Source organism: Tribolium madens, unplaced genomic scaffold (assembly GCF_015345945.1).
Source record: "Tribolium madens isolate multiple individuals breed KSU strain unplaced genomic scaffold, Tmad_KSU_1.1 Scaffold_7;HRSCAF=85;Tcas5.2_LG10, whole genome shotgun sequence".
In the NCBI taxonomy this organism is placed as follows: domain Eukaryota; kingdom Metazoa; phylum Arthropoda; class Insecta; order Coleoptera; family Tenebrionidae; genus Tribolium; species Tribolium madens.
The window spans coordinates 8,939,641-8,951,831 of record NW_025401050.1 but is presented as its reverse complement, the minus strand read 5'-3'; the positions used below and the strand labels follow the sequence as shown (position 1 = coordinate 8,951,831).

At 29.4% G+C, this 12,191-nt stretch overlaps 1 protein-coding gene across 2 annotated transcripts in view; it reads left to right on the top strand.

Annotated features, from left to right (window-relative positions):
* The window catches only part of LOC123009974, a 75,367-nt gene that overhangs the window by 48,970 nt on the left and 14,206 nt on the right, over window positions 1-12,191 (top strand). The gene's annotated exons all lie outside the window — the stretch shown is intronic.

The following is a 12,191-nucleotide window of genomic DNA, read 5'->3' as shown; positions in this document are numbered from 1 at the left end:
AGCTTAATATAAAGAAATCCTATTTTGTACAAAAATTATGTTACTTAATTTAATTTTAAAAAACAGTTTATAAAAAAATGTATTACATTAATAATAATATGTTTTTTGTCAATTTCATTATATCAATGCATAATTTTCTTTAAGAAATTAAATAAATAATTTTTATTCGTTTTCAATGACAGTTACAAAACTAATAGAAAGCTTAGGGCCGGTTAACAGAACGTGTTAATGGCAATTAAATTTTAATTCACGATTAACTTGACGTTTGTCAATGTAAAATAAATGGCAACTTAATTCGAATTAGTTTAATTATGAGGTAAATTTTAATTAATTTTTTTTAATTGAAGAATTAAACCACTCGCGGTAAATATATACAGGGTGCGCCAGAACTCGCGCCCCAGAGAAAATTTTCAAGTAAGGTAAGATACCAGGAACATGAAAAAAATGTTTAAAAAATTCGATCTGTCAAAAAATTTTGACATTTATTTTTTGACATTTGACATTTTTTATATCTATTTAATGATACTGATGATCTTGTATTTACAATTATTTAGTAAAGGGACAAACATTTGGCCCATAAAAGCCATAAATGACATTGAACAGAGTTACAATTTAGGGTACAGCTTCCTTGTTTCCTCTTTTAATAGCCTATAGCAAAAAACTTGGAAAATTATTTTTCCAACAGAAATAAATAGAGTCAAAGTGCAAACTTTAAACCCTGATAACTTCGAAATTTTTATAAATAAAATTTTTTTAACATTTTTTCCATGTTTCTGATATCTTTCCTAATATGGTATTTTCTCTGGGGCGCGAGTTCTGGCGCACCCTGTATATTCTTCTCGCAAATAAACAATGGTTTAATTTATTTGTTTTACATAAAATCAAGTTTAAAATAGAGAAAATCTATTTTGTAGAAAAAATATGTTAATTAATATTATTCTGAAAAAACTATTAAAAAAAAATATGAAGTTAATAATGATTTGTTTTTTCGTCAATGTCATAATTAATGCATAATTTTTTAAGAAATGGTTTGTTAAATTTTTCATTAAAAAAACTCAACATTTTCATCTAATTAACTTGACGTTTGTCAATGCAAAATAAATGGCAACTGAATTAAATTTTCATTTCGCTTTTTGTAAACTGCTTCCTAAAGGAATTTATCTTGAAACTACGTCAAGTTTGCAGCCTGCTTGCGGTTAGAAGCAGGGGTTGGTTTATTGATTCGTCATTTTCACTTTGTTCGACTGTACTTATAGCATTTACCTCACACTAACACGATTTTGTTTTTGAACGCTTTGCGATATTTCCGTTTTACTCGGAGACATTTTGTTTGAAGAAACTTTGTCCAATTGTATACTCTTCGTTAGTGAACATTTCTTAATTTAAACAGAAGTATTTTGAAAATATTTGGTATTATGTTCGAACATTTTAAGAAAATAGCTATTTATGTATCAAGTACGCAAACTAGGTTACCTACGCTTTTGCGTACGTGGTGCAGCTTTGAACATTCCACAAATGGAAATGCAAAATGCATGTCTACAAAAAAATTCGTAATACGAGACCCTATGGACCTAATTATTTCATTCAAAAAATTGAATGCCGATATCACATACTACGAAATTTTTGTACCAAAATCAGAGAAATCGCTAAAACTCTCTGATCCGACATAAATATAAAAATTTAGAACAGCAATTGTTTCAGCTATAAAATACAGAAAAAACGAAAGCTGTACAATTCATCAAAAAACAGAAAACTTGAAAAATGATATTTTAAATGATCATTCAAATTGCGCTTCGTATTTCTGTAAAACAGTTGGTCAAATAATAAATGCAGTTGCATATTCTGATTTTTTAAATAGTTCTTTGTTTGAATTGTTCATGCGGGCATTAAAAAGAGTTGCAAATTTATCTTCAAGTCTTTGGTACGATGTCGATAATAATTCCACAGAAACCCAAGCTGCGAAATTAAATAAAAGAAAAATTCGTATTCATAGTGCAGATTCCGATTATGGTGCGATGAATGACATAATAGATATGCCAATGGAAACATATGAAAAAATAAAAAGTGAGTTTTTGAATGATTTGGCTGTTTGCGATATTTTAAAAATCCCTATTGAAACAATTGGTCAACGTAATAATGAGCAGTGGGATAAAAAAAGAAATAACAGAGTAACAGCTAGTAATTTTGGAAGAATTGTAAATATGAAATGTAAAACCAATACTGTAAAAAATATCTTATATAGTGTAGGTGTGTCTAAATTTACAAAAATTGCCTGAACCTCTACAATGGGGTATTGATAATGAAGAAAAAGCAAAGGAAAAGTTTGAGCAAATCACAGGTTTCAAGGTGGACTCATGCGGCTTTTTGTTGATGAAGAAAAAACATTTTTAGGTGCAACACCAGATGGATTAGTCGGTTAAAATGCTATTGTTGAAATTAAATGTCCATTTAGCGCGAGAAACACCGATATTAAAACTGCCATAGAAGGAAATAATACACATAACACAATAACGATAAACATAATATGTGTCTCACCACAAATACCTAGAATCGTTTTTAACACAAAATTAATTTGACTAATTAGAGCTGTCCGTAAAGACCAACTCATATAATAATCCCTAAGCAAAAACCGTCCTCAGTAAAATTAATATAAATATTATATTTTATTTTTTAGGTTTACGTATTGGTCTTAGTGTCTTTATATTAAACCTATCTATTTTTTTTATTTATTTTTATATAGATGAATAATAAAAAAATTGAAGTTTTGAAATGAACTAACAATTCTCTTATTGGGGGGTGCAAATGCATATCTTTGCTTTGGACAAACGCAATAAAACGATCATGTTGTGGGTTACACCCTGCGGTGCGGCCCGGCCTGTCATAAATTATGCCCCAGGTACAGAAGATCGTGTATTATTGGTTGCATACTTTCAATTTAATTTTTGCTTTATATCAAAGAATCAAGAACAGTTATCAAATTCGCATTATATCAGGGCACTGTATTTTTGAATTACCTATAAACTGTTTTTTTTTAATTCAATACGGTATACCGTTATCAAAAAATCTTAATAATTAAAATTTTCACATTTTATTCAATAAAAAAATATCTATTAACTTATTTAAAGCGGGAATATTTCCCTGGTCTCCATTTACCTTTAAAGAAACACTACAAACATCAAGAAACTCTTCAAGTCTAAATTTGCGGCTAAAAACAATGAAATAAATTTACATGTAATAGGTATACGCCAGCTTTCAGGGGGTCTGATTTTTCGCCCATTTCGAGGCGATAAACTCGCCTGGCCAAAACCAGTCGCAAAAACTCGAATCAATCCAGTTTAAAAAAAACTCATCGACCGCAAAATCGTCTTCGATCTGGTCGCGACGTCCTCGCTCCGTCTCTGCCCTCCACAGCCGCTTGACGACGTGTATTTACCGTTCGAGTCGCAACCTCACCAAGCGCGAAGTCAGTCAGTCAAGAGACCGCGAAGGGGGCAACGTTTTCGCGACTCGACTGCCATGTGTCTGAGGCTAAAAGTCGACAAAGCCGCCATTAACCACTAAAACTCTTCTTAAATTAGTCAAAAAAATACCATCATGTCTGTAAATCCCGAGTAATGTTGTGTTTCGTGCAAGGATTCGAGGATAGAGACGAGGGCAAAGAGCGGAAATTGCAAGTGGTCAAAAACAAGTTCTTGAAAAAATCACGGTGAGTGCGAGCAAAAGAAATTTTTAAGTAGGTTGAGTTTCTAAAATAGCGAGACAGCGTGTTCTATTACAAGGCTTGAGCAATATCCTGGTCAGGAATGAGGATGTTACTGTTTAGTCCTTTGACTCCATTATTGTCACTATTATTGTTATGTGGAAAACGGAACAAGAGTTGTTATTGTGTCATTTATTAAAACTGTCCTCATTTGCCGATCTGACAGAACATATGTGAGAAAGTTGAATGCTCTTTCTTACGTCAAGATTTTTTTACAGAGATCTGAACCGATCTTCAGTTACGAAAATTGAAAGTGCGAAACACGTAACTACCAAATTGTTGAAAAATTCATTTCGTAACTTGGCATTGAAAAATATGACTTTTACCATGGACTAATCGTATCTATTCACTTATCAAATGTTTAAAAATTACAAATAATGGCTACAAAAAATTTTACGACTCAATTGTACTCACACGTGAATAAAAATATACACCTTGAATCACTTGGCACTATTTTTAACTCTAAAGGGGCCCAAAATATCTTTCTCCACGATTTAGTTTTTCAAGAAAAGAATAAGTAACTGATAGAAATTATAGTTACAGGATGTTTCAAAATTTTGTTTTCTTTAAGGAGAAAGTAACTGCAGTCTTATTTTGTTAATTAGAGTGAAAAATTTCTACCTGGGACACCCTGTATTTTTCGAGGTGTATAAGAAATGGATGAATATTAATTTTTACGTTAGTGTTTAACTCATCATTTTTATTGTTTTATATTAAATTGTTTCTACGTGAACAAAATAGTCCGTAAAGTAGTACTTTTCTGCACTTCTATTGAGGCTTTACTGGTTTGTACATTATTTGTGCGTTAGGTATTTGACAGCATTCAGTTTTATTAAAGCACTCAGCTACACTTCGTGCTTATTTATTAAAACATCACGTTGTAAAAAAATATACCCGTCGCACTTATAATGTAAATAACTATTTTGAGGTTTCTATCAAAATACGAAAAAAAAAATAACCATCACCGAGATTTTGATTATTTCTAACTCTAAATTTTAAATCTAAACAAACTTTGCACCAGAATTTTGTAGTTTTATGTTTAACAAAACAACATAACATCAAATAATGAAAATAATGAAAAAGTATTGTTTGTTAATGACATTTTTTGGTACTTATTATTTGGTAATTTGTCATAAAAGTCAGTGGAAATTTCATACTTTAGGAAAATTTTATACATAAACTAAATAGCTATATATGCAATAAGCTACAAAATGTACGTGTTTTTTTGCACACTTGTGGTCCAACACATCGTATGAAAAAAACACCCATTTTGTAATGTTTCATACAAGCAATTAGGCTGAAAAAAGAATAGGCATTACATTCGAATTTTAAATCTGTGATTTCAATAATTTTCCAAAATCATACTAGAGTTGGGGCATTGCTATGAAAATAGTGTTATTATTAGCTATTTTAACACTAGTGATAAAATTAAGCATATTTGACAACTAAAATGACATATCACAATGGTTGCTTTTCACAACCAAATTGGAAAAAAATATCATCAAAACTTGTGCTTTTTTCTTTCAAAAATAAAATTTTTATCTTATACATACACGGTGAATAAAAAGTATGGAATCAAGCGGTTTTTTTTGTAAACTAATCAGTTTACGAAATAATGTGACCATTTATCAAGTATAAAATTTTTCGAAAATTTCTTAGTTTTTGAGTTTTGCAAAAAAAAAATCAAAACAAACTTTTCACCAGAATTTTGTAGTTTTATGTTTAACAAAACAACATAACATCAAATAATGAAAAAGTATTGTTTGTTAATGACATTTTTTGGTACTTATTAATTTGGTAATTTGTCATAAAATTCAGTGGAAATTTCATACTTTAGCAAATTTTTATAATATTATCGATTCGTTCATCTTGCGAGAAGTTAAAATAGCCAGAGGTAGTGTCAAAAATGACACCGATAATTATACACTCGCTTCTACATAAATAATTATAAGGAAGTTCAAATTCCTGACTGAAATAGATTTTGATTTGAAATCTCGCTGTAAATCAGATGCTGAAACAGGTGCAAATTTTTTTACTAGAAAACAATATTTTTGCTTACAGTAAATAAATTCGAGCTAAAACAAGTTGGGAGTTTAGCCGATTGCAAAACATTACAGGAAATGTAATACATATTTGTAGAATTCTTCACTCGTATTATCCTCATGACAAATTGAAATCAGAAGTTTTAATATTAATTAATATTTAATTATTAACATTTTTTAGGTGTTTTATTTGTTTCTCGTTATTTTTAGAAATGTAGTACAGACAAACTTTGATGTAAACAATAAACAAATCTAATTTAAAATGATGAACATAAAATAGAACAGGTTTCAACATTATTTCAGTTTGGGAAAAAATGTACAAAAACTATGTTTTGTATCAAAATTTCTGAATTAATTAAGTCGTAACAAGTCAACAGGAAAAAACACTTTTTAATTACTATCGCAAGGAACGCAAAATTGAAAAAAAAGATTATAAACATTCAAATTGGAGGAACCATTTTCAGTAAATAAAACCGGAACAAATTTGATTTTTTCAAAGTTGGCAACTTGATTGACCTAATACAACAAATTAATCGTTCAATGTTACCAACTATCACACTTTCTTGTCGCACGTTTTTATTGAAAAGGAAAAAATCACAATTACATAAGTAGAACTGACCAGTCCTAGATTGTATAATTTATACAATCGATTGTACATATTTCATTTTACATATTTATATGTTCTCTATCTCTTGGCTGGTTTCAAAGCTTTCAATATCTTGGTGCCCCCTACATAAGTATTAAAAATAAAGGAATATACAGTGTGAGGCATAATTAAGTGTAAAAAGTATTACTAAAGTTTTTTTTTGCCAAAGTAGCAAAAGTAAGAAAATGCTCCTTTAAAACAATTCAGTGTTAATGAAAACATTTCTATTTCTATAAATTGTAAGGTGTTTATCGATTAACTTGAAAATATACCAACTATGGAACCAAACGTTTTTTGCTTAAACTAGTTATTGTTTGGGAAATCTAATTGATGAATGATAACGTACTATACTTTATCAAGAATAAAATTTTTCGAAATTTTCTTTTGTTTTTGAGTTCTAGAAAAAAAAATATTTTTTTAATACAACTGTAAACCATAAAACCATTTTTCTCATGAAGATTATGATTTAAGGATTACAATTATCTTCTTTATATTTAATTTTTTCAATTTTTTTTTGCATAAATTGCAATTTTGACAAAAAACAAAACAAAATTTTGTTCTGAAAATATTGTCACATGTTTTATTTTACATTAATTTATATTAATTATTATTTTCTAGAAAACCAATGTAATGCTCTTCTCCAGCAGCATTTTGTTACTAAGGTGTTTGGGCCTTGGTAATTTTTTGTACATCTAGTTTTGTGTGTTATAACTCACCCTGTATAATTATCAAAAATTGGTGCCTCCAAAAATAAAACGTTAGAAGTGAAAATGTAAATGTGACCCACTTTTATTTCGGCAAGTGAGTCAAGTAATTTTTGTCATTGCCAACTGAAAGTTTGTAAAAAAACTATTGACCTATTTTAATATCGATCATTTCTCCTGATGATGCTTTTATATAAATTAAACAAAAAGAACCGACAACAATTCATCGATAGCATCTCAATTTATTTAATGGAATCCTGGACACAATAAACGACTGTTTAATCATCCCCATTCGCTGGAAACCCGGAAATCACTCCACTTGTTAATGAAAATACAAGTTCCTGGAACATCCCCCGGATTTTGCTTCTAGCGAATTAATCTCACACGCACTTTACGTATTTATAACTATTGTTTATTTACATTTGATCACCACGTGTTTCGTTCAAAGACGATTGAAAATCAATACAAAATGAGAAATTAAAATGAATAAGTTATGGTAGTGATTAGTTAAAAATTGATGCGACGGCTGGTCTGAGCGAATCAAGTATGTACAAGTTTTTTAACTGACAAGTACAAGGGCAAGGTAATATTGGAATTTTCAAATGTTTTTTTTTTCACTGAAATTGCACCAAGGAGAGCATTTTGTCACAAGTCAAAATTTATTTTATTTTTTGATATGAGGTCACTTTTTTTTTGCTAATTTCAATCCATTTTTTAAAGTAATTGAATACGAAATAGATTTTAAAGAACTATACTATTTTTTATAACGAAAAATCGGCTTTAACGAGCAAATCGTCTGATTCCTTGCTGTTTTGTATACTACTGTAAAATTCTCCCTTTATATCGAGTATTTTTCTGGAATTGAGGTGGATAATATAAAAAAACTTTAATTTTGTCCAAGATCGTAATAGCGAAAAATTCTGAGAAATTTTTGAAACAGATCGGTTAAAAGGGAAGAAATAAAAATCCTGCGAGTCTCCATTACGTATTGTTTTTTGGAAATGTTGTTTTTGCGTGCTAATGGTCTTATTTTTCTCACTTTCTCAGTCTTGAGTAACTTTTCAAGCAGAGAATAATTCGTCTTTCTGTATCAATATGTCGTTCCCGAAAAGAAAAACATTTTCTATCAAAGAAAAACAAGCTGCAATCTGCAGACAAAAATTTAGCCAGTTCTAAAAATGCTAAATTAGATAAAGCCGTTTTTACTTGATTTAAAGTGAATCGCTAATCCAATGTGCCCATAAGTGGGGCCAAAAAGCAGAACAATTTGTAAAAAAATTGGGATTCTCTAGAGATGTTTTTTTTTGAATTAATTAATAGCCTTGTACAATTGGAAAGTGCAATGGATAAGACAAAAGTGCTTCATAACAAATACAAACAAAAATTATAGATTTTTTTAAATAACTTCTTTAACATATTTTATAAATAATTTGTAGTTTATGTTCTATAATAAAGTAGCAAAATAGTTTGATCGCCCTTGCCGATGGTAGATAACATTTCATTGGTGTAAGAACCAGTTTTTCGCCATTTCCATTGGTAATAGAATGTACGTAACCTTAAACAATATGCGGAATTGGAAAAACAAAGGTTAGCTATTGCGTAATAAAAATAATAACATATAATAATAATGTAAACATTGTCAAAAAAGTGCCACATTTTTGCACTTTCTTATCTGTTTCGATTATTTTCTTATCGATTTCATTTCCTGCGATTAATCAGTGAGTGCATTTCGTGAACTTTTAATTTTGAAAAAACTGCTGACCACAGAAGTGGGTAAAAAGTCTCAAGTAGTTTACTTATGACAAAGTCCAGTTGCTCCAAAACCATGACAACATTTTCCACCTTGTGATAATATTGATTTTTTCTCCAGTTCATAGGTTATCAATTTACAAAACACAAAAATAGAGATAGTACAGGAAGGATAAAAATTTGTTTGCATTTACAAATATTACAGAGGCTAAAGTTCCCACAGTTCAAAAAAAGAGCAATATCAACCTTCAACAAATCAAAATAAAGTGATAGTTTTTAAGGTCTGCACGCTTTTCGTTATCAAGTGCTGAATTAGAATGAAATTTTATCTAAAAATGAATATTTTCCATTCTAGATTGGGAAACAGGGAGAAGTCTGCTTAAATTTGGATAAATGAAATCAACACTAACATAAATAATTCATTAAGCCTATGGTGGTTTAAATTTGTTAGTCCCACTGAAACATCTTTTGTTCGCGGAAAATAAGCTGTTTTTGTATATTTATAAACCGGAAGTGCAGTAAAAAAGACTCATCGTCATTGGCCAGGATGTTTTTCAAAGCTCCTATTTGAGTGTCTGTCTGGTCACCATAAAACTGATAAGAAATGATAACAAAGAACATGCTGTTTCTGTCATTTTTGTGTAAGCAACAAACACGTTTTGCTGATGTCTGCAACATGATGTGAAATTTTTTATTCGGTAAAACAGACATGTGTTCATTTATAATTCATGTTAACATTAAAATTACTCTTACGAAATAATATTTAGCTGTTAAATCCATCATTAAGCAGACAAGTAAACATTTTCGTCGTTATGTTGAGATAAAATAGATCTTAATAATTAGACTTCTGACAGTCCAAATTAAACCGTTTATGATGGTTTGAAACATGGGTTTCGTCACCTAATGGTGAAAATATTTAAAATTGATCATGAACAGTGCTAAGTTTTTTATAGCTTGGCAATTTTTAATGTTCTATTTGAAAAACAGAAGTATTGAGAAATATAAAATAAAATAATACAAAATTGTGAATGTAAAAAAGATGCTTTTGTGACTTTTTTGAATCATAATTCTTCTCTGAAAAACAAAAAAAAATTGTAGCTTTCAAACTAACTACACATAATGGTTTTGTCTGAAACATTTTGTGTCAATTTAATAAAGAGCACTTTTTAACATTTTTTGAGTAAAATTTTTATCAAACTCAAGTTCTGAGACAGCTTCGCTTGTGTACCCTTTATTATTTTTTATTGAATTCAAAAATACACAGAATGAATGATTCAAAATCAGTACTGACACTACTTTTTTCAAGACATTAAATTTTTTATCAGGTAAACTAAAATCTCCAAATGTAAGCTAAGATCGATTGGTATTTTTGTTACTATTGAACAAGAAGATATTTCACAGTGAGCAATTCAAACATTTTCACAAAAGAAACAGAAAAATTAAAGCAAATACATGCAGAAATCCGAGAATATTGGCCACAAACAAAACTTTTTATTTTTGGAAAGCTTGCTTAATAAAAATTAGGTAAGTCATACCGCAATTATTATTCTTAATTTTAGGTTGTGTATGCTAAAAATTCGGAAATTAAGTTCACAATTTATTTATAAAAAATAAATAAAATATTTGTTAAAAAAGAGGATTTTTCTTGATTTGTCATTTAATTAATTGTGTTGGAGTAAAATTAATCTTTAATTATTGACGTTTGAAGCAAAACAATTTTCGATCACACTTAATTTTACAAGAGTTTTGGAGCAGCCTGTATAATAAATAGTGTTTATTTTGCACCACGTTTTAATTAATTTTTCACTATTTCAGTGAGATTTGAATGAAATATAAATACTGTTCCTGTTCTAAAAATAAGTATGTATTTGGGTAAGGCTATGAAAATAAGAAAGTTTCCAGTGAAAATTAAAAGTTTATAATTAAAATGAGATTGCGTGCGCGAATAGAAATACTCTCATTATTCAAAGAAGAGGCTCTCTGGGAATATGAATAAGTCAGCTTAATTTAAATATTTCCCTCCCCTCGACATATTAATACAAATTTCCTGAAAAATCCAACGTAAACAATTATTTTCATGAGCGAAGCCAGAACTCTAACGGAAACGACAGTCTCGTGTATCCTTTCGTTGGCTCTACTTCAAAAATTCTGTGACGATTTCGTCGTCATTTGATTCTTGACTGCTGAAAAAAGTAGTTGAAAAATTCTTAAACGATTTTTTGACTGCTGAAAAAAGCATCAAAACTGGAGCTAATTAAAGTGCTAGTGAATAAACGTTGCAACAAATCAAAATTGTCGACATCGACGAAATCAAAGTGAGTTTTATGAATGAATTGGTGCGTTTCTGTGTCCATTACAATCACGCTAAAGCAATTTTATTGCCCATGCGATTCAATGAACTTCGCGTGACACCAACAATTTCATTAATTGAGATGTTGGAGGCTTTGTTTATATTTTTAATGAGGTGCTTATCGGTTTCACCATCTGTGATAAAAATAAATCCTAGTCTGGTTTCGATCGGATGAAATTGGAGAAAGACGCTTTTTTGCGGTGGATGAGTGGCTTTGTTAAAGAAAACAAAGCAATAATTCAAATCAAGACAGTGACCTTTACTCAAATAACGGTCTCTCAAGCACGAAATTAGTGACACTGTGATAAAATTTGTTTCGTTTTATTGTAAGCAAGGCTTTGTTTTCGTTAATAAAGTTATTAAAATTAGAACCGGCCTACATTTCCACTATTTTGTTTTGAATATTTTATCAGTGGATTTTAATTCTTTTAGATAATTTATATTATATAAATGTGAAATGTTACTTTCCATTGTAAATAAATATTAAATTTAATTACTTTTTTAATAATATTGGAAAATTATTTGTTTTTTTATGCTGTTTACCAATTATACAGGCTGCACCAGAACTCGCGCCCCAGAGAAGATACCAGGAACATGGAAAAATGTTTAAAAAAATCTATTCGATGTTGTGAGAGTTTAAATTTTGTACTTTGACTCTATTTTTTTCCTATTGGAAAAATAATTTAAAGTTTTTTTGCTAGTTTATTAGAAGAGGAAACAAGGAAGCTGTATCCTAATTTACCTTTACTAAATAATTATAAAAAACATACAAAAAAGGCGATAATTACACTTTACACATTTCACTTTACTACTTTTAAATAATTCAAGTTTGTTTTCGAATTTTCATCGTTGGTTGCTTTTTATTTCATGACAAATTTACATGACAATTATGTTAAATTAATAATCTACAAGTAAATTGGAACATTTCTAATTTTTTATT